The sequence below is a fragment of the Schistocerca gregaria genome, chromosome 4 (genome assembly GCF_023897955.1).
Source record: "Schistocerca gregaria isolate iqSchGreg1 chromosome 4, iqSchGreg1.2, whole genome shotgun sequence".
In the NCBI taxonomy this organism is placed as follows: Eukaryota; Metazoa; Arthropoda; class Insecta; order Orthoptera; family Acrididae; genus Schistocerca; species Schistocerca gregaria.
This window is the reverse complement of record NC_064923.1, coordinates 10,839,011-10,861,442: the sequence shown is the minus strand read 5'-3', so window position 1 is coordinate 10,861,442 and position 22,432 is coordinate 10,839,011. Positions and strand designations below refer to the sequence as shown.

The following is a 22,432-nucleotide window of genomic DNA, read 5'->3' as shown; positions in this document are numbered from 1 at the left end:
CTTCCTATGTCACTATCCACAACACTGATTCCTACACCTTCTACCCCTCTGCCGGTGTGCCCCAAGGTTCCGTCCTTTCCCCTCTTCTTTACCTTCTTTATACGGCGGACATGCCTCCACCTGCACCCCCCCTTCACCTTCTCCAGTACGCCGATGACACCGCCTTCCTTGCAACGCTCCCAACACCTTCTCCAATCCCATCTGGACCGGTTCACCTCTTGGTGTAACCAGTGGTTGCTCAAGGTCAATCCTTCCAAGACCCAGGCAATCATCGTAGGCAAAACCACCCCTTCCTTCCGTCTCCTTGATTAATATCTTACCATTTATGGCCGTCCTATTAACCTCACACCCACCCTCAAGTACCTTGGCGTCACCCTTGACCGTCGCCTCTCCTGGACCCCTCATCTCCGGACAATCCAAGCCAAGGCACGCTCCCGACTCCACCTCCTGAAGCTCCTTTCTGGCCGCACATGGGGTCTGGACCCCTCCACCGTCCTCCACACCTATAAATCTCTCATCCGCCCTATCCTCTGTTATGCCCATCCCGCCTGGATCTCTGCCCCGCCTACCTTTTACAAATCCCTTCAAATCCTTGAACGGCATGCACTCCGCCTCGCCTATCGCATCCGCCTCCCTTCCCCCACGCGGCTCCTCTATGACCTCATCCCCTTCCCACACCTCCTCCTCTTCCTCCAACGGATACGGATCCTCTACACCTCCCGCAAGCTTGATCCTCCCCACCCACTTGTCTCTTCCATCCTCTCCCACCCCAACCCACTGCCGCGCCTGTACTCCTGTATCCCACCTGCTCTCCATCTTCACACTCTCCACACCCTCTCCCAAGGTGGCTTCCGCCGACTCCCCCTCCCGGATGATGCCCTCCTCCCCTCCATCTACCCCTCCTACCAACTTTGAGCCTTGCCTTCCCCTCTGCTCTCATTTTCCTGTGGGCACCCTCTCTACCTTCTCTCCCTCCCTCTCTCCCTCCTTCCATCCTTACCTTCCCTCCCCCTCTCCCTGGGCTTCCACCCCCCTCTTTTCGTTTTCTCCCCTCCTCCTCCCTGGCATCCTTTCTCCCCCTCCCTCCTTCCCTCCCCCTGTTTTTTCCCTTGGCAGGCCCCCAGCTTTTCGGTGTGGACAGTGCCCCTGCAAGCGCCGAAGCCCATCTCCGCAGTGTCCGTGTCTTTCGTCCCGTCTGTGCCTCGAGTGTTTCTTCGTTTTCTGCTCCACCGTTCACCTGTGCTAGTGTTCTCTGTTCCGTGCTGTGCTGCCCGTTTTTTTAAAACTGAAACAGTGCTGCGTCGGTGAACGACTTCAATTCTTTTTATTCTCTGTTGTCTTCTGATTTTTGTCCTCCATGTCTGTGTTTTGAGATTATGTCTTCCTGTTTTTATCTCTTGTATGTTTCTTGTGGCCGAAGAGCGGCATATTAGGCCGCTGCCGGCCTACCTTTGTAGGTATAAAATGACAAAAAAGGAAAAAAAAAGCGGTACAACATAAGGTGGGACGGGGCAGTCTGAAATATATTTTATAGATGTATTTCTCACATATCTCAGAGCCTTTCGCGGTCGTCGTCGTCGTCGTCGTCGTCGCCGCCGCCGCTACTTCTGCAGAAGTAGCAAATGGCCATCGTAGCAAATGCGGCGAGGGACGCCCTGCCATCGATTCCGAATGCACAAAGTGTGGGGTCTAGTTTCCCAGTCTATATTTGGTAGGGCTCGTAACAGGTTGAATGTATCAAATGAGTGGGAAAAAGCAAGGGGCAGCGGCTGTGTAGAAAGAAAACACAACTCCTCAGTGGTGTTAGCGTTTTGAGATGAGTCGTATATAAGTTACAATCGTTTGTCAGTGACCGTGTGGCCTAATGGATAAGGCGTCAGACTTCTTATCCGAAAATTGCGGGTTCGATTCCTCTCACGGTCGTGTTTTTCCAGTTCTGAAAAAGAAACATACCGTTTTAGTGTAGCACTTGAGCTGTACGAAACCGAGTGAATGTTGCTGTTGACCATTTTCTGCTTGGAGATGCTCTTGAGCCTGAAACACGCACAACAAGACCGGTGTTAACTAGCGAATTGGTTGGCAGAGTGCCGTCGCAGCGAGTTTTTGACTGGCACTTGCACATCTAAAACAACGTCGGAAAGTAACTCGTTCGGCTTATGAGTCACATCAAGTATGTGTGTTAATTTTGACGAAACTAGCTCTGCAGGTTGTCATGCAATTCTTTTACCTCTCAGAAATGATTATGAAATAAAAGTGAACTACGTGACGAATGTGACATTAGGAAAACATTAGGCAACATGGAGAGGTTCTGTATGGGACCAATCAACCCATACGAGTACTGTGTGACGTGCTAACAGGCACGTATACACCGAGGCAGCGCGGCTAGCTTAGTCGGTAGAGCATGAGGCTCTTAATCTCAGGGTCGTGGTTTCGAGCCCCACGCTGGGCGGAAGGAAATTTTGTTCCTCTGTAGATGTAAATTACCGTTTTTCTGATTAACGTGATGTAATGGAAATAGCAACTTTAAACTTTGCCTACGTGTCCGTCAGTCGCAAGGAAACTGTATTTGAAGGTGAAGGTGATTTAGTAGAAATGTGTGAAAGACATGTTATGAAATGCAAGTGGTGTTATTTGGAGAGCACTTCGGTTACGTGTCAGATGTGTAGCCAAGCAGTAATGGGTCGCCATAGCTGCAAATATTCGACGGTAATATGAAGTCTTGTCAGCTGAAGTCTGATGATTCAGACGGCCGTAAGGACGAAGTACGCAAAAGTACCGCTAGGCCGCACCTCTTCAGCTCAGTGGCAGAGCACTGGTCTAGTAAACCAGGGGTCGTGAGTTCGATCCTCACAGGAGGCAGACGGATTTTGGATAGCAGTTGCGCGTCGTGGCCTTATAGCAAACAGTATCTGGGATGACGAAAAATTAGCGAGATGCGTTTTATTAAGAATTACTCTCAGATGTGATTAAGGCGAAAGGCGCAGATAAAGCATTTGCCAAAGCGGTAGAACATAAGATGGGACGGGGCAGTCTGAAATATATTTTATAGATGTATTTCTCACATATCTCAGAGCCTTTCGCGGTCGTCGTCGTCGTCGTCGTCGTCGTCGTCGTCGTCGTCGTCGTCGCCGCTACTTCTGCAGAAGTAGCAAATGGCCATCGTAGCAAATGCGGCGAGGGACGCCCTGCCATCGATTCCGAATGCACAAAGTCTGGGGTCTAGTTTCCCAGTCTATATTTGGTAGGGCTCGTAACAGGTTGAATGTATCAAATGGGTGGGAAAAAGCAAGAGGCAGCGGCTGTGTAGGACGAAAACACAACTCCTCAGTGGTGTTAGCGTTTTGAGATGAGTCGTATATAAGTTACAATCGTTTGTCAGTGACCGTGTGGCCTAATGGATAAGGCGTCAGACTTCTTATCCGAAGATTGCGGGTTCGATTCCTCTCACGGTCGTGTTTTTCCAGTTCTGAAAAAGAAACATACCGTTTTAGTGTAGCACTTGAGCTGTACGAAACCGAGTGAATGTTGCTGTTGACCATTTTCTGCTTGGAGATGCTCTTGAGCCTGAAACACGCACAACAAGACCATTGTTAACTAGCGAATTGGTTGGCAGAGTGCCGTCGCAGCGAGTTTTTGACTGGCACTTGCACATCTAAAACAACGTCGGAAAGTAACTCGTTCGGCTTATGAGTCACATCAAGTATGTGTGTTAATTTTGACGAAACTAGCTCTGCAGTTTGTCATGCAATTCTTTTACCTCTCAGAAATGATTATGAAATAAAAGTGAACTACGTGACGAGTGTGACGTTAGGAAAACATTAGGCAACATGGAGAGGTTCTGTATGGGACCAATCAACCCATACGAGTACTGTGTGACGTGCTAACAGGCACGTATTCACCGAGGCAGCGCGGCTAGCTTAGTCGGTAGAGCATGAGGCTCTTTATCTCAGGGTCGTGGTTTCGAGACCAACGCTGGGGGGAAGGGAATTTTGTTCCTCTGTAGATGTAAATTACCGTTTTTCTGATTAACGTGATGTAATGGAAATAGCAACTTTAAACTTTGCCTACGTGTCCGTCAGTCGCAAGGAATCTGTATTTGAAGGTGAAGGTGATTTAGTAGAAATGTGTGAAAGACATGTTATGAAATGCAAGTGGTGTTATTTGGAGAGCACTTCGTTTACGTGTCAGATGTGTAGCCAAGCAGTAATGGGTCGCCATAGCTGCAAATATTCGACGGTAATATGAAGTGTTGTCAGCTGAAGTCTGATGATTCAGACGACCGTAAGGACGAAGTACGCAAAAGTACCGCTAGGCCGCGCCTTTTTAGCTCAGTGGCAGAGCACTGGTCTAGTAAACCAGGGGTCGTGAGTTCGATCCTCACAGGAGGCAGACGGATTTTGGATAGCAATTGCGCGTCGTGGCCTTATAGCAAACAGTATCTGGGATGACGAACAATTAGCGAGATGCGTTTTATTAAGAATTACTCTCAGATGTGATTAAGGCGAAAGGCGCAGATAAAGCATTTGCCAAAGCGGTACAACATACGGTGGGACGGGGAAGTCTGAAATATATTTTATAGATGTATTTCTCACATATCTCAGAGCCTGTCGTCGTCGCCGCTACTACTTCTGCAGAAGTAGCAAATGGCCATCGTAGCAAATGCGGCGATGGACGCCCTGCCATCGATTCCGAATGCACAAAGTGTGGGGTCTAGTTTCCCAGTCTATATTTGGTAGGGCTCGTAACAGGTTGAATGTATCAAATGGGTGGGAAAAAGCAAGGGGCAGCGGCTGTGTAGAACGAAAACACAACTCCTCAGTGGTGTTAGCGTTTGGAGATGAGTCGTATATAAGTTACAATCGTTTGTCAGTGACCGTGTGGCCTAATGGATAAGACGTCAGACTTCTTATCCGAAGATTGCGGGTTCGATTCCTCTCACGGTCGTGTTTTTCCAGTTCTGAAAAAGAAACATACCGTTTTAGTGTAGCACTTGAGCTGTACGAAACCGAGTGAATGTTGCTGTTGACCATTTTCTGCTTGGAGATGCTCTTGAGCCTGAAACACGCACAACAAGACCGGTGTTAACTAGCGAATTGGTTGGCAGAGTGCCGTCGCAGCGAGTTTTTGACTGGCACTTGCACATCTAAAACAACGTCGGAAAGTAACTCGTTCGGCTTATGAGTCACATCAAGTATGTGTGTTAATTTTGACGAAACTAGCTCTGCAGGTTGTCATGCAATTCTTTTACCTCTCAGAAATGATTATGAAATAAAAGTGAACTACGTGACGAGTGTGACGTTAGGAAAACATTAGGCAACATGGAGAGGTTCTGTATGGGACCAATCAACCCATACGAGTACTGTGTGACGTGCTAACAGGCACGTATTCACCGAGGCAGCGCGGCTAGCTTAGTCGGTAGAGCATGAGGCTCTTTATCTCAGGGTCGTGGTTTCGAGACCCACGCTGGGCGGAAGGGAATTTTGTTCGTCTGTAGATGTAAATTACCGTTTTTCTGATTAACGTGATGTAATGGAAATAGCAACTTTAAACTTTGCCTATGTGTCCGTCAGTCGCAAGGAATCTGTATTAGAAGGTGAAGGTGATTTAGTAGAAATTTGTGAAAGACATGTTATGAAATGCAAGTGGTGTTATTTGGAGAGCACTTCGTTTACGTGTCAGATGTGTAGCCAAGCAGTAATGGGTCGCCATAGCTGCAAATATTCGACGGTAATATGAAGTGTTGTCAGCTGAAGTCTGATGATTCAGACGACCGTAAGGACGAAGTACGCAAAAGTACCGCTAGGCCGCGCCTTTTTAGCTCAGTGGCAGAGCACTGGTCTAGTAAACCAGGGGTCGTGAGTTCGATCCTCACAGGAGGCAGACGGATTTTGGATAGCAGTTGCGCGTCGTGGCCTTATAACAAACAGTATCTGGGATGACGAACAATTAGCGAGATGCGTTTTATTAAGAATTACCCTCAGATGTGATTAAGGCGAAAGGCGCAGATAAAGCATTTGCCAAAGCGGTACAATATACGCCGTTCTTCGGCGTAACTCGAGAGGGTTTCGCCCTTCGATATTATTGTCGTTAATATCTAAGTGCTAGGAGTTTCAGTGATCGCTGCAGCTGCCGTTGTCCCGAACCTTTGCCGCCGTTGGTCCCAGCCGCCGCTGCCGCCACCGCCGGTTCCCACCGCCGCCGCCGCCGGTCTCCCGCCGACGCCGGTTGCCGCCATCGTATCCGGTTCCTGCCGCTGCTGCTGTTGCCGACCGCCGCCGGCGCCGCCGCCGCCGCTCCCTGCCCGTCTTTCGTTCTGTCGTCTCTGCTTACGTCTTACCCTTCCTCTTCGTCAGTCTCTTGTCCTTGTCCTTTGACTGTCCCCTGTTATTTTTCCTCTTTTCCCCTCTCCCACTTATCCTCTCACCATGACAACCCCCACAACTACCGCCACTACCACTGCAATCGTGTACACGTCCCCCTCACTTGCTGCCACCACCATCATGTGGTGTGCTCAATCACCGCCTCCCCCATATATTCCCCCCCTCCTCACTCTTCCCACCCCCGCTCCTTTTGTTGCTCCCTCCCCTGTTCCTACCCCCCATGCCTCACGTGACCCATTCCCTCCCCTCCCACATGTAACTCATGCCACCCCCGCCAGGGTTGTTGCCCGTCGGGCCACCACCCACGCCACACCATCATCATCGTCATCACCATCACCATCACCATCGCCCTCGCCATCGCCAGTGCCAACCACTGCCACTGCATCTTCTGTGGCGCCAGCTCCAGCTCCAGCGCCAGCACCAGCACCACCACCAGTGCCTGCACCGCTGGTGGGACCTGCCATCTCCCGCCATCTCCCGGTCGTCCCCATCCCCCACACCTCTTCCCATCCCTCTCCCGCTGTGAAACGTCCCAGCGGCACCCCAGCCTCTTCTGCTCCCAAGAAGTCGCAGACTCTCCCCCCTCCAACCCCCCAGGATGCCATGGATACCACCCCACCTGCCCTATCTACTCCCTCCTCTACCTCCCCCTCCTACAGGTACCTCCTTTCTCACCCTGATCCCTCTCTCCTGGAGGCCCGCAATCTTACCCTTCTCCTCCGCCAGCACTTCCCCGGAGCCCCGATCTCCCTTCTCACCCCCCGTCGGGACTCCGTCCTGATCACATCCCCCAGCCCCACCCTCCACTCCGACATCCTCTCCCGCATTCCCCTCACCCGGTTTGGTCCCCATGCCTCCCTTGCCCCTGCTCCCTCCCCCTCCTCATCCCGACAACCCCAGCCGCCCCGTCGCCCACCGACCCTCACTGCCGTGATCACTCGGCTTAGCCAGATGATCACGGAGGAGGAGGTGTTGGCGGAGCTAAAGGCCCATCCCTATCTAGAGGTTCGAGCTGTCCGCCGGATTCACAATCCAGCCGGCCCCACCCGCCTCATGCGGGTGTTCTCCGAGCATGCTCCCTCCATAGACCTCCTCCTCAAGGAGGGTGCCCTCCTTTTCAACCGGCGTTATAAGGTCGACCCCTCCCGCTCCCCTCCACAGTCCATCCGCTGCCAGAGGTGCTTGCGCTATAATGCACATCCTACATCTGAGTGCCGCGAGGCCCCCGTCTTCCCGCACTGCAAAGAAGCACACTTCCTCCGGCAGTGCCCCAACCTTCAGTCCCCCCCCTCCTGTAACACATGTAACCTCCAACACCCAACCTACTCCCAAAAGTGCAAGGCCCGACCCCCTCAATCCGCTCCTGAACTCACCGTCCCTGTCCGCCCCTTGGATGCCCCCACCCCTCCCGGCAATTCCCTCCGTCCCCCCCCCCCCCCCCACAGCTGAGGACATCTTCCGCTTTGTAACCGTTGTCCTTCAGAACATCCACCCCTTTCAGCGCCCCCACACCCTCCAGCAGATATCCCTTGCCGCCCGTTCCGTCTTCCAGCTCAACACTTACGCCACCTACTCCCATAACCAGGCCCATTTTACCTTCTCCCGTCTCGACACCCTCGTCTAAATTCCCACTATGGCGCGACAGCAACGTATCCTGTTTAACAACATCCGTTCCCTTCCTGTCAACAAGAATCTCCTTATGCATACCCTCACCACCCACCGCGTGGATGCCTTCCTCCTAAACGAAACATTTCTCCAGCCCCACCATACTGTCCATACCTCGCCCTACCTCCTTCACCGCTCTGACAACCCCCTCCCGATAGCGCGTGGTGGAGTTGCCATTGGCCACCATCGCCAGATCCCTGTTCGGCTCCAACCCCTCCTTCCCAACCCCACGGAACACCTGATCCTTAGTCTATTCTTCCCTGGCCTCACCGTTACCTGCGCCACCATCTATGTCCGCCCCTCTGCCCCTATTCCTTTTGACTTCCTTTCCCACATCGACCGTACCTTCTCCTCCTACGTGATTGCCGCAGATCTCAATATCCATAGTCGCTCCGCCACCCAGTTACGGCGGTGGCATCGGTTCCTCGCCACCATCCAAGGAGATGTCCTTCCTCTTCCCCAACACACCCGCCCTGAATCCAATACCACACCCGATGTCGTCCTAGCCTCCCCCAACCTCCTTGGCCGCATAGCAGTGGACGTCCTCGACCCTATTGGCAGTGACCATCTCCCTGTCCTTCTTACCATATCAGACGGTCGTCGCCCCCGTCCCGATCCTCGCCTTGACCCTCCCCCCAAGTATGTCCATGATTACTCCCGTGCCGACTGGAATGCATACCGGGATACCCTTACTACCCGAGTCGATAGCCACCCCCTCACCTACCACCGCCCACATGACATAACCCATGCCGCATCCTTTCTCCAGCAAGACCTTGTCTGAGGCCGTGGAGGCCCACATCCCTACCGTCGCCATCCACCCGCACCGTCCCACTTTACCCCCACAGGCCGTCCTCCTCCTTCGAGAATCCCGTCGTCTCTACCGTGCCTTCCTCCACACGCGTGACCGGGACACACTACAACGCCACCGGCAACTCCAGAGACACATCCGGAACTTGCTCGCGGCTAAGAAACGCCGGGACTGGCGACAGACATGCACCCGTCTTAATGCTACCCTACCTATTAACTCGTCCAAATACTGGTCAGCCTTCCGCCGCCTTACTGGATCAAAACCCCCCCTTACTATCCTCTCCTTCATAATGACAATCCCTTTCCTGACAACCTTAGTAAGGCCAACCATTTTGCCTCCTACCTCACCGATGTCTTTACCATCCCTGACGATCCCCAGTTCGATTATTCCCTCTTCCCCGATGTCCGCGATCGAACTGACACCTCTATCCCTCCACTAGCTCCTGGCTTCCAGTACTTGGACAACATTACACACACTGAACTCAATACCCCTATAACTACTCAAGACATCATCGATATACTCCGCACCAAACGCAACACTGCTCCTGGTCACGACCGTGTTACTTACCGTCACCTCCGTGAAGCTCCCGCCCCCTTCCTCTCCACCCTGGCCAGACTGTACAATGTGGTCTTGTCCACCGGCTTCTACCCCGACCTGTGGAAAACCTCCCGGATCCTGATGTTCCTCAAACCCGATAAACCACCTTCCGCTGTCTCCTCCTACCGTCCTATAAGCCTTACCTCGGTCTTCAGCAAGGTCCTGGAATCCATTCCAACCCGCCGCATCCACCAGCATCTCCACCGGCACCGCTTCCTTCCCTCCACCCAATGTGGCTTTCGACCATCCTTCTCTGCCGATGACCTTCTCCTTCACCTCACTCACCTCCTCTCCGAACAACTCAACTCCCGTCGCTCCGCCATATTCCTCTCCCTTGACCTTGAACGCGCCTATGACCGTGTGTGGCATTCTGGTCTCCTCTTCAAGCTCCAAACCTTTGCTCTTCCTATTAACTACGTCCGTCTGATCGCCTCCTTCATTTCCCACCGCCCTTCCTATGTCACTATCCACAACACTGATTCCTACACCTTCTACCCCTCTGCCGGTGTGCCCCAAGGTTCCGTCCTTTCCCCTCTTCTTTACCTTCTTTATACGGCGGACATGCCTCCACCTGCACCCCCCCTTCACCTTCTCCAGTACGCCGATGACACCGCCTTCCTTGCAACGCTCCCAACACCTTCTCCAATCCCATCTGGACCGGTTCACCTCTTGGTGTAACCAGTGGTTGCTCAAGGTCAATCCTTCCAAGACCCAGGCAATCATCGTAGGCAAAACCACCCCTTCCTTCCGTCTCCTTGATTAATATCTTACCATTTATGGCCGTCCTATTAACCTCACACCCACCCTCAAGTACCTTGGCGTCACCCTTGACCGTCGCCTCTCCTGGACCCCTCATCTCCGGACAATCCAAGCCAAGGCACGCTCCCGACTCCACCTCCTGAAGCTCCTTTCTGGCCGCACATGGGGTCTGGACCCCTCCACCGTCCTCCACACCTATAAATCTCTCATCCGCCCTATCCTCTGTTATGCCCATCCCGCCTGGATCTCTGCCCTGCCTACCTTTTACAAATCCCTTCAAATCCTTGAACGGCATGCACTCCGCCTCGCCTATCGCATCCGCCTCCCTTCCCCCACGCGGCTCCTCTATGACCTCATCCCCTTCCCACACCTCCTCCTCTTCCTCCAACGGATACGGATCCTCTACACCTCCCGCAAGCTTGATCCTCCCCACCCACTTGTCTCTTCCATCCTCTCCCACCCCAACCCACTGCCGCGCCTGTACTCCTGTATCCCACCTGCTCTCCATCTTCACACTCTCCACACCCTCTCCCAAGGTGGCTTCCGCCGACTCCCCCTCCCGGATGATGCCCTCCTCCCCTCCATCTACCCCTCCTACCAACTTTGAGCCTTGCCTTCCCCTCTGCTCTCATTTTCCTGTGGGCACCCTCTCTCCCTTTTCTCTCTCCCTATCTCCCTCCTTCCATCCTTACCTCCCCTCCCCCTCTCCCTGGGCTTCCACCCCCCTCTTTTCGTTTTCTCCCCTCCCCCTCCCTGGCATCCTATCTCCTCCTCCCTCCTTCCCTCCCCCTGTTTTTTCCCTTGGCAGGCCCCCAGCTTTTCGGTGTGGACAGTGCCCCTGCAAGCGCCGAAGCCCATCTCCGCAGTGTCCGTGTCTTTCGTCCCGTCTGTGCCTCGAGTGTTTCTTCGTTTTCTGCTCCACCGTTCACCTGTGCTAGTGTTCTCTGTTCCGTGCTGTGCTGCCCGTTTTTTTAAAACTGAAACAGTGCTGCGTCGGTGAACGACTTCAATTCTTTTTATTCTCTGTTGTCTTCTGATTTTTGTCCTCCATGTCTGTGTTTTGAGATTATGTCTTCCTGTTTTTATCTCTTGTATGTTTCTTGTGGCCGAAGAGCGGCATATTAGGCCGCTGCCGGCCTACCTTTGTCGGTATAAAATGACAATAAAGGAAAAAAAAAAAAAAAAAAACGGTACAACATAAGGTGGGACGGGGCAGTCTGAAATATATTTTATAGATGTATTTCTCACATATCTCAGAGCCTTTCGCGGTCGTCGTCGTCGCCGCTACTTCTGCAGAAGTAGCAAATGGCCATCGTAGCAAATGCGGCAAGGGACGCCCTGCCATCGATTCCGAATGCACAAAGTCTGGGGTCTAGTTTCCCAGTCTATATTTGGTAGGGCTCGTAACAGGTTGAATGTATCAAATGGGTGGGAAAAAGCAAGGGGCAGCGGCTGTGTAGAACGAAAACACAACTCCTCAGTGGTGTTAGCGTTTTGAGATGAGTCGTATATAAGTTACAATCGTTTGTCAGTGACCGTGTGGCCTAATGGATAAGGCGTCAGACTTCTTATCCGAAGATTGCGGGTTCGATTCCTCTCACGGTCGTGTTTTTCCAGTTCTGAAAAAGAAACATACCGTTTTAGTGTAGCACTTGAGCTGTACGAAACCGAGTGAATGTTGCTGTTGACCATTTTCTGCTTGGAGATGCTCTTGAGCCTGAAACACGCACAACAAGACCGGTGTTAACTAGCGAATTGGTTGGCAGAGTGCCGTCGCAGCGAGTTTTTGACTGGCACTTGCACATCTAAAACAACGTCGGAAAGTAACTCGTTCAGCTTATGAGTCACATCAAGTATGTATGTTAATTTTGACGAAACTAGCTCTGCAGGTTGTCATGCAATTCTTTTACCTCTCAGAAATGATTATGAAATAAAAGTGAACTACGTGACGAGTGTGACGTTAGGAAAACATTAGGCAACATGGAGAGGTTCTGTATGGGACCAATCAACCCATACGAGTACTGTGAGACGTGCTAACAGGCACGTATTCACCGAGGCAGCGCGGCTAGCTTAGTCGGTAGAGCATGAGGCTCTTTATCTCAGGGTCGTGGTTTCGAGCCCCACGCTGGGCGGAAGGGAATTTTGTTCCTCTGTAGATGTAAATTACCGTTATTCTGATTAACGTGATGTAATGGAAATAGCAACTTTAAACTTTGCCTACGTGTCCGTCAGTCGCAAGGAAACTGTATTTGAAGGTGAAGGTGATTTAGTAGACATGTGTGAAAGACATGTTATGAAATGCAAGTGGTGTTATTTGGAGAGCACTTCGTTTACGTGTCAGATGTGTAGCCAAGCAGTAATGGGTCGCCATAGCTGCAAATATTCGACGGTAATATGAAGTGTTGTCAGCTGAAGTCTGATGATTCAGACGACCGTAAGGACGAAGTACGCAAAAGTACCGCTAGGCCGCGCCTCTTTAGCTCAGTGGCAGAGCACTGGTCTAGTAAACCAGGGGTCGTGAGTTCGATCCTCACAGGAGGCAGACGGATTTTGGATAGCAGTTGCGCGTCGTGGCCTTATAGCAAACAGTATCTGGGATGACGAACAATTAGCGAGAGGCGTTTTATTAAGAATTACTCTCAGATGTGATTAAGGCGAATGGCGCAGATAAAGCATTTGCCAAAGCGGTACAGCATAAGCTGGGACGGGGCAGTCTGAAATTTATTTTATAGATATATTTCTCACATATCTCAGAGGCTTTCGTCGTCGTCGTCGTCGTCGTCGTCGTCGTCGTCGCCGCTACTTCTGCAGAAGTAGCAAATGGCCATCGTAGCAAATGCGGCGAGGGACGCCCTGCCATCGATTCCGAATGCACAAAGTGTGGGGTCTAGTTTCCCAGTCTATATTTGGTAGGGCTCGTAACAGGTTGAATGTATCAAATGGGTGGGAAAAAGCAAGGGGCACCGGCTGTGTAGAACGAAAACACAACTCCTCAGTGGTGTGAGCGTTTTGAGATGAGTCGTATATAAGTTACACTTGTTTGTCAGTGACCGTGTGGCCTAATGGATGCAGTCGCGGCCGAGTCGCCGTAGCGGTCGGACGTGAGTTTTGTGTACGTGTTGCAGCCCTCGCCGCGCGCGTGCTCGCTGTTGTTTACAGCTTCTCAGTGTTTGTAAGTAACGATAAATCCGCCTTATAATGGAGGCTAGATACCGCAAGTGCAATCTTAAAGTTGAGTTACCTTTCGGTTGTGAACGACCTAATGTACTCGATATTGACAACTGGCTTTTCGACCAATTAGGTTTGCGAGACGGTGGTGTTAATGGTTTGCAGTATGATTTTCTAGCTAACGCTCTGTACGTTGGTCTTAAAAATGACGAGGTGTGTCATATGATTGTGACAACAACGGAAGGGTCTTCTAATTTTCGTACCTCGAAAGGAGAAGTTTTGAAAGTTGGGATCAGTTATGCTGGGTTAGGTTTGAGAACGGTACGCGTCTTTAACTTACCTTTCGAAATGGAATTCGAGAACATCAAACGAACGCTTGAACCGTATGGCAAAGTCCTTCATATCTATGGCGAGAAGTGGCAGGGGAACAGGCACTTCAATGTCGACAATGGTGTCCGTAATGTCAAGATTGATTTGCATCGCCATATACTGTCCTTTGTAACTGTGCGTGGATTTAAAGCCCTCGTTGTTTACGATGGACAACCACGTACTTGCGTTATTTGTGGGTCCCCTGATCATATAAAAGCAGGATGTCCACGCATTAAATCCCCTAGCCGCGAATTTCGACCTCTCCTTGGTGCGGGGGGCAACGAGACGGAAGACAAGTTGACGTACGCGCTGTTGACCATTTTCTGCTTGGAGATGCTCTTGAGCCTGAAACACGCACAACAAGACCGGTGTTAACTAGCGAATTGGTTGGCAGAGTGCCGTCGCTGCGAGTTTTTGACTGGCACTTGCACATCTAATACAACGTCGGAAAGTAACTCGTTCGGCTTATGAGTCACATCAAGTATGTGTGTTAATTTTGAAGAAAATAGCTCAGCAGGTTGTCATGCAATTCTTTTACCTCTCAGAAATGATTATGAAATAAAAGTGAACTACGTAACGAGTGTGACGTTAGGAAAACATTAGGCAACATGGAGAGGTTCTGTATGGGACCAATCAACCCATACGAGTACTGTGTGACGTGCTAACAGGCACGTATTCACCGAGGCAGCGCGGCTAGCTTAGTCGGTAGAGCATGAGTCTGTTAATCTCAGGGTCGTGGGTTCGAGCCCCACGCCGGGCTGAACGGAATTTTGTTCCTCTGTAGATGTAAATTACCGTTTTTCTGATTAACGTGATGTAATGGAAATAGCAACTTTAAACTTTGCCTACGTCTCCGTCAGTCGCAAGGAAACTGTATTTGAAGGTGAAGGTGCTTTTGTAGACATGTGTGAAAGACATGTTATGAAATGCAAGTGGTGTTATTTGGAGAGCACTTCGTTTACGTGTCAGATGTGTAGCCAAGCAGTAATGGGTCGCCATAGCTGCAAATATTCGACGGTAATATGAAGTGTTGTCAGCTGAAATCTGATGATCCAGACGACCGTAAGGACGAAGTACGCAAAAGTACCGCTAGGCCGCGCCTCTTTAGCTCAGTGGCAGTTCCGCTTCAGACGCCGTGCAGTGTGGACGTGCCTAGTCTTCCGCTCCGCCGTAGCGTTACGTATAGTGGGATATCGTTTGTTTACGTGTAGTGTTGTACCTTCTGTAAGTTTTTCTCCGTCGTTGTTTCGTTCGTTGTGTTACTTTCTGTGTGTATTTCAGTGTTTTTTGTGTAGCGGTTTAGACCGCGTAGTTTTTCAAAATGTCGTCTCAGGTTATTCCTCGTCAGGCTACAGTTAGTTTTGCTTTCGACAAGTCCACCCGCCATGTGCAACCTAGTTCCCTTAAGATTCATGATTGGTTAGTAGATACCTTTGGCATTAATTCGGATCAGGTGCACACTGTATATTTTGATACAGAGCTCTATGTTTTCTTTGTTAAATTTATGGACCCCCTTCAGGTTGATAAAATTATTTCCAAATTTGGTCATCAGGTTCTCTTTCGGCATCGGGATGATTCTGTCAGTACCGTACTGCTTTCAAATGCTTCCATTACGTACACCAGTGTTCGTGTTTACAACCTTCCGCCGGTGGTGGATAATGTGTATCCTAAGGAAGGTTTACTCAAGTATGGTGATGTTAGGAGTATTCGCCTTGAACGCTAGTCCAGCCAACATCGCCTGCAGTGTTACAGTGGCATTCGTTCCGTCGAAATGCACGTGAAGCAGAATATTCCCTCGCACCTGCAGATCGGTGGATATCGTGTCCATGTATCATATAGTGGTCAGTTTGCACCTGTATCTTGTGTAATGAGAGTGGCCACGTGCGTACCGACTGTCCGCGGAGGGTTTTTGTGTTCAAAAATTCTCTCGAACAGCGTCGCAAGTTAACGGTCGCTGACCTCGTTGCCGGTGGTTCTGCTCTTGGTGTCGAACAGTCCAGTGGTAGTAGCGCCCCGCCGCAGGTTTTGCACGCCCCTGACACAGAGTTTCCTTCTTTGCGTGCCAAATCTGATGTTGTTCCGTCTGTTCCTCAGGTGGGTGTGCCGCTTTTGAATAATAAACGGCGTCGCGCACAAGATGGAAATAGTACGGATGAGGATCTCCCCGAGATGCCCCAATCCGAGAGACCGACATCCTCCGAGCCACAGAGTAGTGTAGATGCTCCCTGTTCCCCTGAAGTAGCTGTTCCGGTAGCGGCTGCTGACGCCCCTCCGGCTTCCGACGCGGCTTCTCTCAAGTCGGCTCGTCGGTCGGGCCTGTTGGCGCCGCCTTCCGAACCGATTTCATTGTCACAACAAGTTGAGCCGCAACAACTTCCTGCTTCGCTGCCCCATACCTCTGCCAGCGGAGCTGCTCCGCTTCCTTCCAACTTAGCAGCTTCGGAGCTTGCTGCTCACGTTTCGCCTCCGTGTAGTCCATGTTTGCCGGAAGCTGGTATTGGTGTAGACCAGTCCGTTTCGTCGGATGTTTCCCCCGCGACCCCGGACCCTGACTGTGGACCGGCGCGGGTGGTGTCGGATACAGAACTTGACCCTCCTACGTCACCGGCGGCTGCCGCTTCCTTGCCCGTCAGCCGACGCAAGTTGCGCGTTCAGCCGAACGTCAGTGCTGTTCGTAAAAAACCGAAAGGTAAGGGATCCGCGGAAGGGGGTAGCAGTCCCCTTCCCTCGGATGCCTCCGTCTCCCCTGCTATGGACTGTGATGTTGATGCGTCGGTGTAGGTGATTTCTTCCCTCGCTTTTCTCTCCATGGTTCAAGCATACACCTTTCTTACCTTAAATGTTAACCGTATTGAGTCCGACGTTCGCATTGCCTCTTTGCGGCAGTTTCTTTACGACTCCTGTGAGGACGTAGTATTTTTGCAGGAAGTATTGTTTTCTGATCTCTCTCTACCTGGATTTCAATCTGTTTTTAATGTCGCACCGGAGAATTCAACAGGAACTGCTCTTTTCTTTCGAGAAGGTATTCCTGTTACTGACATTGAATTCCTTGACTCTGGCCGTGGGATTGGTTGTCGTCTTTTTGATCTCTGCCTAGTTGTTTTGTATGCCCCCTCTGGTTCGGGTCGCACTGTGGCTCGATCGCGCTTTTATAAGGAAGAGCTTATTTATCTTTTGCGCAAGAGTCCTCGGAGTCTTCTGCTCGGAGGCGATTTTAATTGTGTTTTACGACCTGAAGACCAGTCCCCCAATTTTAATTATTGCCGAGATTTACATGACTTGGTTCGTACGATGCACCTGCGTGATGTTTGGGAACACAAATATCCAACCCTGGTGAAATTTACGTATTTTACCGCGTCCTCATGCAGTAGACTCGACAGATTCTACTTCTCTGATTTTTTATGTGATAACATTCTTTCTGTCGATGTTATTCCTACTAGTTTTTCTGACCATTGTGCTTTTACTGCAACTGTAAATCTTAGTCACCAACCAGCAAAACTTTATCGTTCCCAGTGGATGTTAAATGTTTCCCACCTTGCCGACAGTGCCATTGATGAAGTTGTAAGTGCCGTGTGGGAGCGATGTCTTCGCTCTGTCCCGCGTTACCCCTCCTTGCTCGTTTGGTGGACTGCGTTTGCCAAGCCCAAGATTCGTCAGTCTTGGATTTTTTACTGTGCCGCAAGGGCGCGTGATTTTAAGAACACGTATGAATTTTACTACTCTGTCCTGCGTGAACTGTATGACGCGGCGGGTCCTTCTCCTCTGCGGATCCATGATGTTCGTCGTATTAAAGCAAAGCTCTTGACCCTCAAACGACGACAGTTGGATGGTCTGCGAGTAAAGTCGAAACCTCACTCTCTTGTTGAAGGTGAACTGACTTCTTTGTACCACCTGCTGCGGCATCAGACTCGACGTCGTCGCACCTTGATCTCTTCTCTTATGGTGGATGATGGACGACAGCTTATTGCACAGGAGGATATGACTCGTGCTCTTCATCAGTATTACGCTAGTCTCTATTCTGCCGATGATTTTGGTGCGTCACTTTCTGATGATGTCCTTGAGGATCTTCCTGCGACGATCACGCCTGACGCGAAGGGGGACTTTCTCCGGGAGTTCCAGGTAGATGATGTTTTCGATTTTATTGCTCGCTCTCCGTCCGGTAAATCGCCGGGTCCAGACGGCCTGCCTAAAGAATTTATCTCCGTTTTTGGCCTCTTTTGGGTGGCACTTTTACGCAGATTTTAAAAGAGATTGTCAGGGGGATGGCTGTGCCAGCCGATTTTAAAGTAGGGAAAATTGTTTTAATTCCGAAGTCCACTGGTCGTTTATCTGCTACCAATCTTCGTCCGCTCACATTGCTGAACTTTGATTACAAGACAGCTGCTAGAGCGCTCAATAGTCGATTGTCTTCTCTGCTTCGGGGTGTGATTGGTGCACATCAATGTTGTTTTCCTGGTAGATCTATTCTGACCCCAGTAGCCGAATATCGGGATGTTGTCTCGGTTGCGGCGGTTACAAACGTTCATTGTGCCTTTGCTTTCCTAGATTTTTACAAGGCCTTTGATCACGTCAGTCATGTGTTTTTAAATCGTGTTTTAGACACAATAGGTTTTAACGCTTCATCACGTGGTGTTCTTGGTAATTTGTATAGTGGAATAACTGCTCGGGTGTCAGTCAATAGGCAGCTGACGCCGCCCATTGCTATCCGCCGAGGGGTACCTCAGGGTAGTCCGCTCTCTATGTCTCTATTCATATTGTCCCTGGAACCGCTGCTTCGGACTCTTGCTTTCAAGCTTCAGGGTATGACCCTCTCTGGTGGGAAGCTCACTGTTAAGGCGTACGCGGACGATGTCGTTGTTCTCCTCCGTCAACGTGATGATATAACATTGTTGAAAGGGGCAGTCGAAGCATACTGTTGTGTCTCTGGAGCGCGTCTCAATCATGGTAAATGTAAGTTCCTTGATATTCGAGGGTTTCGCGATGCTAATGTCCCTTGGGCCACTTTTGTCGATCGCCATACGTCATTGGGGATTAGCATTGATCGGTGTCCCATAAAAATGGCGGCTCTTATTTGGAAATCTGTCACCGAGAAGATACAGGGGGCTCTGATGGTCCATGAGCAGCGCTCTGCTACCATTTTGCAAAAAGTCAGAATTTTAGACACGTACGTGTTATGTAAAGCCTATTATGTTGCTCAGCTGTTCCCACTTCCCATTATGGTGGCGAAAAGGTTGCGCCAATTGTCTAGCAGGTTTATATGGAAGGGTCATCTATTCAAGTTGCGTTACGAGGTTATGACGAAACCGCGTATCTACGGATGCTTGGGACTCACTGACATTACTCGCAAGGCATCTGCCTTGAACGTCCGCCGTACGACTCTCATTGTTACGCAAGAAGTGACTTCAATTACATCCAGACTTTTTACTGTTGTGCGTCCGAAGAGTCTTGCTCCACCTGTCGACGTCGGTCGCCTCAATTTTAAGTTGAAACACGTCCGGGAATTTTATATTGCGGTTAGTTACCTTTGTGACGTCTTCTTGCGACGAGCGGTGCCAACGACAAAGAGCTTGATTGCCCGTTGGGAGGGGCTGGCCGGTCCCAATCCAATCGAACCGGCGTCTCCATCAGTGTCCTGGAGGAACATCTGGAAGAATGTTAGTCTGCCGATCCACTCAATGGCTGTGGCGTCCACGTGGTGTAGGGTAGTTAATGGTTTGGTCCCCACCAACGTACGACTGCACCGTATTGGTCTTTTTGACACGGACAACTGCACTCGGTGTGGTCTCCTGGACACACTTGAGCATCGATTCACCTGCAGTGGGCACCTTGCTAATTGGCTTTGGCTCAGGAAACAACTGGCTTTTGTCACTAGGACTGCCGAAACCGCTTATACCATTGACATCATCGTACGGCCCGATTCTTCCTTTTATCCGCGAACGAAGCTCAATACCGTTATGTGGTTGCTTGGACACTTCGTACATTTTGTCAATAGTTGTCATGAAGAGGATGAACACGTAACGTTTCGGCAGTACATCCTTACTGCTTACTGGAACCGATTGCGCTTGCCAGGACTCCGTAAAGATTTTGCAAATATGCTTAGCCTGACATTTGAAAGGGAGGGTGTTGGCTAAGGTCGCCTGTGTGAGCCGATTTCTTTTATACTGTAGCTGGTTTTGCCGCCTTTATGTAAAATTATTCTCTACACCTGGACTGAAGTTTACGTGGACCCTTAGGGCGAACAAGAAAAACAAAAGTAAGACCAAGAACCGAGAAAGTAGGGGAAGTACGACGCCGTTGTACAGGTGCCATTGGGAAACAGGACGGTGGAATCATCGTGGCCAGGCCTCGGGTTTCGACCTCTGCCCGCTTTGTTTCCGCAGCCTGAATCTGACTGTCACCCCTAACTTGAAACAATGGCACACGAAAACGAAAGTAAAAAAAAAAAAAGTGGTAGAGCACTGGTCTAGTAAACCTGGGGTCGTAAGTTCCATCCTCACAGGAGGAAGACGAATTTTGGAAATCATTTTCGCGTCGTGGCCATATAGCAAACAGTATCTGTGATGACGAACAATTAGCGACAGCCGTTTTATTAAGAATTACTCTCAGATGTGATTAAGGCGAATGGCGCAGATAAAGCATTTGCCAAAGCGGTACAGCATAAGGTGGGACGAGGCAGTCTGAATTAGATTTTATAGATGTATTTCTCACATATCTCAGAGCCTCTCGCGGTCGTCGTCGTCGTCGTCGTCGTCGTCGTCGTCGCCGTCGCCGCCGCTGTTTCTGCAGAAGTAGCAAATGGCCATCGTAGCAAATGCGGCGAGGGACGCCCTGCCTTCGATTCCGAATGCACAAAGTGTGTGGTCTTGTTTTTTAGTCTATATTTGGTCGGTCTCGTAAGAGGTTGAATGTAACGAATGGGTGGGAAAGAGCAAGGGGCAGCGGCTGTGTAGAACGAAAACACAAATCCTCAGGGGTGTGAGCGTTTCGAGATGAGTCGTATGCATGTAAATGTTGGTCGTCAGTGACCGTGTGGCCTAATGGATAAGGTGTCGGACTTCGAATCTGAAGATTACAGGTTCGAATGCTGTCACGCTCGTGTTTTTCCAGTTGTGAAAAAGAAACATACCGTTTTAATGTAGCAATTGAGCAGTACGAAACCGTCTGAATGTTGCTGTTGACCATTTTTTGCTTGGTGATGCTCTTGAGCTTGAAACACACACAACAAGACCGGTGTTAACTAGCGAAATGGTCGGCAGAGTGCCGACACCGCGAGTTTTGACTGGCACTTGCACATCTAAAACAACGTCGGAAAGTAACTCGTTCGGATTTAGAGTCACATAAAGTATGTGTGTTAATTTTGACGCCACTAGCTCTGCATGTGGTCATGCAATTTCTTTACCTCTCAGAAATGATTATGACATAAAAGTGAAGTATGTGACGAGTGTGACGTTAGGAAAACATTAGGCAGCATGGAGAGATTCTGTATGGGACCACCCACCCCCTACGAGTACTGTGTGCCGTGCTACCTGGCAGGTATTCACCGAGGTAGCCGGCTAGCTCAGTCGGTAGAGCGTCAGACTCCTAATCCCAGGGTAGTGGATTCGAGCTACACGCTGGGTGGAACGGAATTTTGTTCCGCTGCAGATGTAAATTACCGTTTTTCTGATTACCGAGATTTAATGGAAACAGCAACTTTAAACTTTGCCTACGTCTCTGTCAGTCGCAAGGAAACTGTATTTGAAGGTAAAGGTGATTTTGTAGACATGTGTGAAAGACATGTTCTGAAATGCAAGTGCTGTTGTTTGGAGAGCACATAGGTTACGTGTCAGATGTGTAGCCAAGCAGTAATGGGTCGCCATAGCTGCAAATATTAGCCGGTAACATGAAGTGTTGTCAGCTGAAGTCTGATGATGCAGACGACCGTAAGAACGAAGTACCCAAGAGTACTCATAGGCCGCGCCTCTTTAGCTCAGTGGTAGAGCGATGGACTGATAAACCAGGGGTCGTAAGTTCCATCCTCTCAGGAGAAAGATGAATTTTGGAAATCAGTTGCGCATCGTGGCCGTATAGCAAACAGTATCTGTGATGACGAACAATTAGCGACAGGCGTTTTTTTAAGAATTACTCTCAGATGTGATTAAGGCGAATGGCGCAGATAAAGCATTTGCCAAAGCGGTACAGCATAAGGTGGGACGAGGCAGTCTGAATTAGATTTTATAGATGTATTTCTCACATATCTCAGAGCCTCTCGCGGTCGTCGTCGTCGTCGTCGTCGTCGTCGTCGTCGTCGTCGTCGTCGCCACCGCCGCTTCTGCAGTAGTAGCAAATGGCCATCGTAGCAAATGCGGCGAGGGACGCCCTGCCTTCGATTCCGAATGCACAAAGTGTGTGGTCTTGTTTCCCAGTCTATATTTGGTCGGTCTCGTAAGGGGTTGAATGTAACGAATGGGTGGGAAAGAGCAAGGGGCAGCGCCTGTGTAGAACGAAAACACAAATCCTCAGGGGTGTGAGCGTTTCGAGATGAGTCGTATGCATGTAAATGTTGGTCGTCAGTGACCGTGGGGCCTAATAGATAAGGTGTCGGACTTCGGATCTGAAGATTACAGGTTCGAATGCTGTCACGCTCCTGTTTTTCTAGTTATGAAAAAGAAACATACCGTTTTAATGTAGCAATTGAGCAGTACGA

The 22,432-nt window shown here is 50.2% G+C and overlaps 7 non-coding genes across 7 annotated transcripts; all 7 read left to right on the top strand.

Annotated features, from left to right (window-relative positions):
- The first annotated feature begins 2,376 nt into the window (after positions 1 to 2,376).
- Trnak-cuu (transfer RNA lysine (anticodon CUU)) lies at positions 2,377 to 2,449 on the top strand. The gene has a single exon. It is a non-coding gene; the product is annotated as a tRNA-Lys (tRNA).
- A 338-nt stretch (positions 2,450 to 2,787) lies between these two features.
- On the top strand, positions 2,788 to 2,859 carry Trnat-agu (transfer RNA threonine (anticodon AGU)). Its single transcript has one exon. It is a non-coding gene; the product is annotated as a tRNA-Thr (tRNA).
- A 1,458-nt stretch (positions 2,860 to 4,317) lies between these two features.
- On the top strand, positions 4,318 to 4,389 carry Trnat-agu (transfer RNA threonine (anticodon AGU)). Its single transcript has one exon. It is a non-coding gene; the product is annotated as a tRNA-Thr (tRNA).
- Positions 4,390 to 5,808: 1,419 nt separating this feature from the next.
- Trnat-agu (transfer RNA threonine (anticodon AGU)) lies at positions 5,809 to 5,880 on the top strand. The gene has a single exon. It is a non-coding gene; the product is annotated as a tRNA-Thr (tRNA).
- Positions 5,881 to 12,268: 6,388 nt separating this feature from the next.
- Trnak-cuu (transfer RNA lysine (anticodon CUU)) lies at positions 12,269 to 12,341 on the top strand. Its single transcript has one exon. It is a non-coding gene; the product is annotated as a tRNA-Lys (tRNA).
- A 338-nt stretch (positions 12,342 to 12,679) lies between these two features.
- Trnat-agu (transfer RNA threonine (anticodon AGU)) lies at positions 12,680 to 12,751 on the top strand. Its single transcript has one exon. It is a non-coding gene; the product is annotated as a tRNA-Thr (tRNA).
- A 1,682-nt stretch (positions 12,752 to 14,433) lies between these two features.
- Trnan-guu (transfer RNA asparagine (anticodon GUU)) lies at positions 14,434 to 14,506 on the top strand. Its single transcript has one exon. It is a non-coding gene; the product is annotated as a tRNA-Asn (tRNA).
- Positions 14,507 to 22,432: the final 7,926 nt, after the last annotated feature.